This window comes from Phaethon lepturus, unplaced genomic scaffold (genome assembly GCF_000687285.1).
Source record: "Phaethon lepturus isolate BGI_N335 unplaced genomic scaffold, ASM68728v1 scaffold14500, whole genome shotgun sequence".
In the NCBI taxonomy this organism is placed as follows: domain Eukaryota; kingdom Metazoa; phylum Chordata; class Aves; order Phaethontiformes; family Phaethontidae; genus Phaethon; species Phaethon lepturus.
Genome location: NW_010514126.1, coordinates 1 through 6,158, shown reverse-complemented (window position 1 = coordinate 6,158; position 6,158 = coordinate 1). Strand labels below are relative to the sequence as shown.

The following is a 6,158-nucleotide window of genomic DNA, read 5'->3' as shown; positions in this document are numbered from 1 at the left end:
GTGTAGACAACTCTGGTGTAGCTTGCCCGTCATCCACGTCTTTCTCAACCAGAGCCTCATACCTGTTGCTCAGAGGCACCTGGGGGGGGCAAGGTGGGCAAGAGGGGGTTTTGCCTGCTGTCCCTACCATGGACTTGCCTCCACTGACTCTTTTCATTTAGGCTTCTGCCTCTGGCTTGACAGGGGCAGGATACAGAGGCCCCTTGATCCTGGATGCTTTCTGATGGGTGCTCCCAATTCTGTTTCAAGGAGTGCAGAGCCTGGCTCCACCAGGCACCAGAGCAGAGATTCCCCTGCAGCTCGTGGTGAAGACGTGGTAAGGCAGGCTGTCCCCCTGCAGCCCATGGAGGTCCACGGTGGAGCAAATATCCACCTGCAGATATTTGGAGAACCTCACGCCAGAGCAGGTGGATGCCCGAAGGAGATTGTGACCCCGTGGGAAGCCCGCACTGGAGCAGGATCCTGGCAGGACCTGTGGAGAAGAGCCCATGCTGGAGCAGGTTTGCTGGCAGGACTTGTGACCCCCACGGGGGACCCAGGCTGGAGCAGTTAACAAAGAACTGCAGTCCGTGGGAAGGACTCATGTTGGAGAAGTTCATGGAGGACTGTCTCCTGTGGGAGGGACCCCATGCTGGAGCAGGGGAAGAGTGTGGGGAGGAAGGAGTGTCAGAGACAACGTGTGATGGACTGCGACCCCCATTCTCCATCCCCCTGCGCCACTCGGGGGAGGAGGTAGAGAAAATTGGGAGTAAAGTTAAGCCTGGGAAGAAGGGAGGAGTGGGGGGGAAGTTGTTTTAAGATTGGGTTTTATTTCTCATTACCCTACTCTGATTTGATTGGCAATAAATTAAATTAATTTCCCCGAGTTGAGTCTGTTTTGCCTGTGATGGTAACTGGTGAGTGATCTCTCCCTGTCCTTATCTTGACCCACGAGCCTTTCATTATATTTTCTCTCCCCTGTCCATCTAAGGAAGGGGGAGTGATAGAGTGGCTTTTTGGGGTGCCCAGGTTTTGGGGAGTGATAGAGTGGCTTGGTGGGCACCTAGTGTTCAGCCAGGGTCAACCCATCACACAGCCAAATTGTTACAGTGCATATTATGATAATGGAATTGTTTCCTCACAGTTTTAGCAGACTTTGACCTGATAAAATACACAAAATATAATTTATGTCAGTCACACATGCATCCACTGCACTTCATTCAGAAAGGTCCTCTCTAACTAGAGATAGGTTTCATTAAACATATTTTTTTGAATATGCAGAAATTCTTAGGCATCACAGTCAACCAACCTGTCTATTCAAAGCAGAAAATTGCAGTGAATATCTTTCTTCAAAATATATGATAGATCTAATATCTGGACAAGACAATGGAACATACCACCATGTTTAACAGAAGATGTTAGAGATGGTTTTACCTACAGGAAAAAACAGACTTCTAAAAATAGATTGGACTTCTGAAGAAATACATAAGACGCTGCCCAAATCTGTTAAACGACAGTCCAAGCAGAGCAGTTCTCTGGATGATAGCACAAATGAGCTTTCACTGAGAAAGAAAGATAAGTTGAGCACTACTAAGGCTATAGTCCAGAGTTCCGAAAGTGGCATGCAGACAGACAGTTGTTTGACTGAGCTGAAACAATATGAACAACCAACTCCAGAATCATTTTTCCTGTCAGAACCTGCAACATCAATATCAAACTTTCTGAAAGGGAAGTCCAGGCCTTGCTTGCCAAGAGTATTGGAAACAGTGTGACATTAACAAATTGACTGCCACCTCCCCCAGGCATAAATGTATCTACTTCTGAAAAAACAGCTATATCACCTATGGAATCACTGCCAATAAAACCAGCACTGCCTTGCCAGACCAGTTCAAAAAGTCCTTTGCAAACAGCATACAAAATGCCAGGTAGCCATTATGTATTAAGAGGCCTTCACAACAGTTCAAAGAAAATTCAAATGCAAGCTGTAATTGACCCTAAAACTGGAGAAAAAGTCATGCAACAAGTCACGCAACCTAAGAATTTTCTTATTCAGCAGAATGAAGGAAAAACTATATCAAAGAACATTCAGTCATGGCAACAAAAGTCTCCTGAACTGCACTGTACAACCATCTCACAAGCAGCAACTGTCAATGTTTCTTTAACACTTATCCTGTTAATACCAACTGCACATGCTACCAATACACTGCCTAGTACAATTTTTAACAAGCATATTATGCATGTCACCAATAACTAGTCCTGTGAACAGACTGCAATCATTGCCTTCTGTAAACTCAACAAGTAACTTCTTATCACCAACAATTACAATGCGACACAGTGAAACTGACAAAACCAAGCCTACAGTTTCAGCTGCCCCATTCCCTATATCTTTGTCTTTACCCACTGTTTCTGCAGGTAGTCAGCCTTTTACATCAGCAACAACATTAAGTGGATCTACAAATACTTCTTCCTTTTATAGTCTCACATCACAGAAGACCAATGACTCCTTTAAAGCTAAGCAAGAACTAAAAACAGTGTGTATAAGAGAATCACAGGCTATTCTGGTCACAACACGAGGTGGGAACACAGGAATTGTTGAAGTACAGACAAACCCAGACCAGACTGCAGCTAAGTTTATCTCCTAATGCAGCTTTTGCTTATGCACCTCAACTTAAGGCATTTTTGGTGCCAAAATCCACAACATTATCAATCTCTACTCTGTCATCTAGAACAGCCACATCTGATTTTCCAGTTTCTGGACAAGCATCTGTTTCTGTGTTTGCCACATCAGCAGCTGCTTCTTTCAACATTCCATCTTTTCCTGCTGGCTTAAATCAGATAATGGGGAAAAATTTCATATATATGTTAGGGCAGCTTCCTCATGGGGGCATTTTGGATCAAACAGAGAAAACCTGTCATGTATCTTCTCCTACTTTCTTGGCCCCCCTTTCCTCGACTAGTACTTTGATGTCAGCAATTCCAAACAGTCCTATTAATGCAATTAGTGTTGGACAGGATAACACTGGCATTACCCCAAGTTCTTCAATGCAGCAACGAGGTGATACTAAAGCTAAAAAACATCCCCTTATACAATCTGAGATTAGTACAGCAACAAATGGTGATGTAATCAGTGGTAGTCCTATTCAAAAAGTTATGTTAGTCAAAAATCCACCTATTTTGTCTCCATGTGGGGCTACAGGAGTCAATATAATACCTTCTCTAACCTCCACTGGTGTAACTGCCCAGAAATTATTTTTCATTAATACTCCACTTCCTAGTGGTACATCAAACACTAATCTAGTTGTGGAGTCATCAAAACAGATCCTCCCATCTTCCCTAAATAAAACATTTGTTAGTGCCACAGAGCAGCCACAGTTGGTTTTGATCCCACCTACAGCAGAAGTACCAATAAAAAAAAATCGTCACCTAATGTGGCTCAAGTAAAAGATGTGAAAATCAGACTAAATATAGGGCACACCTTTGTAAATACCAAAGGCAATGAACAACAAACTCCATCGATTAATATATTGCAGTCTGTCAATTCTAAGGGAGAAGACAAAAAGAATACAGGTCTTTATGTCTGTCAAGCAGTGGTAGCTTGGTTCCAGTACATTCAGGGTTTACAAGTCAAAATGTTACATCATTGAATAAATCCATAGGTGTTGCAATGAAAGCCGCAACTGCCTTTACAGTAACAGCAGCAAATGCATGTTTGGAATCTGTTTCAGTAACACCAAGTGAGACTTCTGTTTGGACACAACCTACTGTCTTGATTGATGGAAACAACACTTCAAGAATAAGGCCGGGTTTAGTTAAGCAACTGGGTACATTGAATATCAGAAATACTGTGGGTATATCAACTGTGGAAACTGTTACCGAAAAAGTCGGCAAGAAAACCCTCTGACACTTAGTTTGAAGTTTTAGAAGGCAGGCATTCTTTATTGCAGCGCTGGATGCACGGGGGATCGCTCCACCTAACGTGCATACCCTGAAACAAAAGTTCATCCTTTATATACCTTAAAGACATGAATATTCACACATATTTTCCGAGAAATCTCCACCTCCCTGCCTATCTACTACAATTACATAACACTGGCATTGCAAAACTACACTACACATGCGCGGGGGTCTCGGGTGGTCGTCGGTGTTCGTTTGGGGAGTTAGCCCCCTACTCCTTTTTCCCTTTTATGGTCACAGGTCTCCTGAGGATAGTTTCTTCTCCTTGGATGTTTGTCCCTCCTGTTGTACAGCCAAGCGATTCCTTCTTATCATCCTTGTTTGAGCATTCCTGCTAGGGTGTTTCTATTCGCAAGGTTAAGATATCTCCTCTGTACTCATTAATTTATCAGTCCTTGCTCTTAACTCTTCTTTGTTTTGATTTCATGAGGCCTCTTGGTTAGCATTGAGGCAAATATAGCCTAAGGACTATGAGAGTAAGCTGTTAAACATAATCACACAGTTATTAGGCTAAAGAAATCTGTACAAAAGTTAAACTAATCATGTAATCAATAACCTTCCAAAAAGTACATAAATGTATCAAAACAAGACATCTTGCTTCACCTGTGCTAATTTCAACAACACGACCAACAGTATCTCCTCAGAACTTATCATCTACTTTACAGTTTCCAGCTGTTAGCCTGCCTGGATCTGTAGCCATCTCCCCCAAAGTGATACATACAGTTCCTCAGTTGATAGCAGTTCCAAATCTCCCCTCACTTCCAAAAGACCAGCCGCCCACATTGCTTCAGTTTCAGTTACCAGGTATTTCAGCTGCTTTGCCATCTAATGCAGATATTCACGAGCCTCAAACTATATTGTCCTCTGCTTCGCAAAATACAGGTGAAGTCATTAATTTCCCCAGCTTTTCTTTACAGTGCCAGCAGATGTCTCCCAATATAGTGAAAGTCATACTTACACCTGTGCTTCTGCTATTCAGATGTCTGTCTTATTTTGTTGAAAACATAGTGGATTTCTTTAAAAAATTGTTAGATTATGGCTCTTTTCCATTTACCTGTGGGGCTTGAGAGGAGGAACAATATATTCAGGTTCAGTCAGAGTTATGCTTTCAGAGGGTTAATAAAATAGTCATGGCATGAATTTGTATATATTCCTGAATTCTTAACAATCTGTACTAAACTATATGTACAAAGAACTGTGCTGTTTTATTCATGTTTTGTTGACCCAATGTGTAGGGTTTTTAAATTTTCTAGTAGTTTTGGACCAGTGTACTGTTTGGCAACAATGCAGAAGAATCTGCATGTAATAAATCAAGGTGATGTACTGCTTTGCATTGGTAATAGTTTAAAAGTATTTGTTGCATTGTGGCAGAAAATACATATATATATATATATATATGCACATCTTTTCTTTTAATGCAGTAGCATCTCACCATGGCTGGGTGCCTCTCTAAAGTGCCTCTGCATGCAATAGGGAGCAAACAGAAGGAATTAAAGGTCTGTGTGCAGCTGCAGGGCTGTGATCTCATCAGGATCATCAGAGACATGGTGGGATAGCTCAGACAGCTGGAGTGCTGCCATGGGTGGATACAAGCTCTTTCCATGGGTGGATACAGGCTCTTTAGGAAGGACAGGCGAAGAGGGGGAGTTGCCTTTTACGTGAGAGAGCAGCTGCAATGCATGGAGCTTTGTCTAGGGATGGATGATGAGCCAGTTGAGAGTTTAGGGGTTAGGATTAGAGGGCAGACCATCATGGATGACGCTGTGGACTGCCTGATCAGGAGAAAGTAGATGATGCCTTCTTCAGACAACTGAAAGAAGCCTCACGTTCGCAGGTACTGGTCCTCATGGGAGACTTGAACCTCCCTGACATCTGTTGGAAGGACAACACAGCAGGGCACAAGCAAACCAGGAGGTTTCAGGAGTGCATTGTTGACAACTTCCTAACACAGTTGATTGAGGAGCAAAGAGAGGTGCTCTGCTGGACCTCATACTTACAAACAAGGAAGAAATGGTTGGGGATGTGAACATTAGGCATACCCTTGGCTGCAGTGATCATGAGATGGTGGAGTTAATGATCCTGAGAGGAAAGAACAAGGCAAATAGCAGGCTCACAACCCTGGACTTCAGGAGAGCAGACTTTAGCCTGTTCAAGGAGTTGCTTGGAAGAATCCCATGGCAGACAGTCATGGAGAGAAGAGGGATCCAGGACAGCTGGTTGATTTT

General features: G+C 43.0%; 1 pseudogene; it reads left to right on the top strand.

Annotated features, from left to right (window-relative positions):
* Positions 1–1,394: 1,394 nt before the first annotated feature.
* On the top strand, positions 1,395–4,815 carry LOC104616160 (annotated as a pseudogene).
* Positions 4,816–6,158: the final 1,343 nt, after the last annotated feature.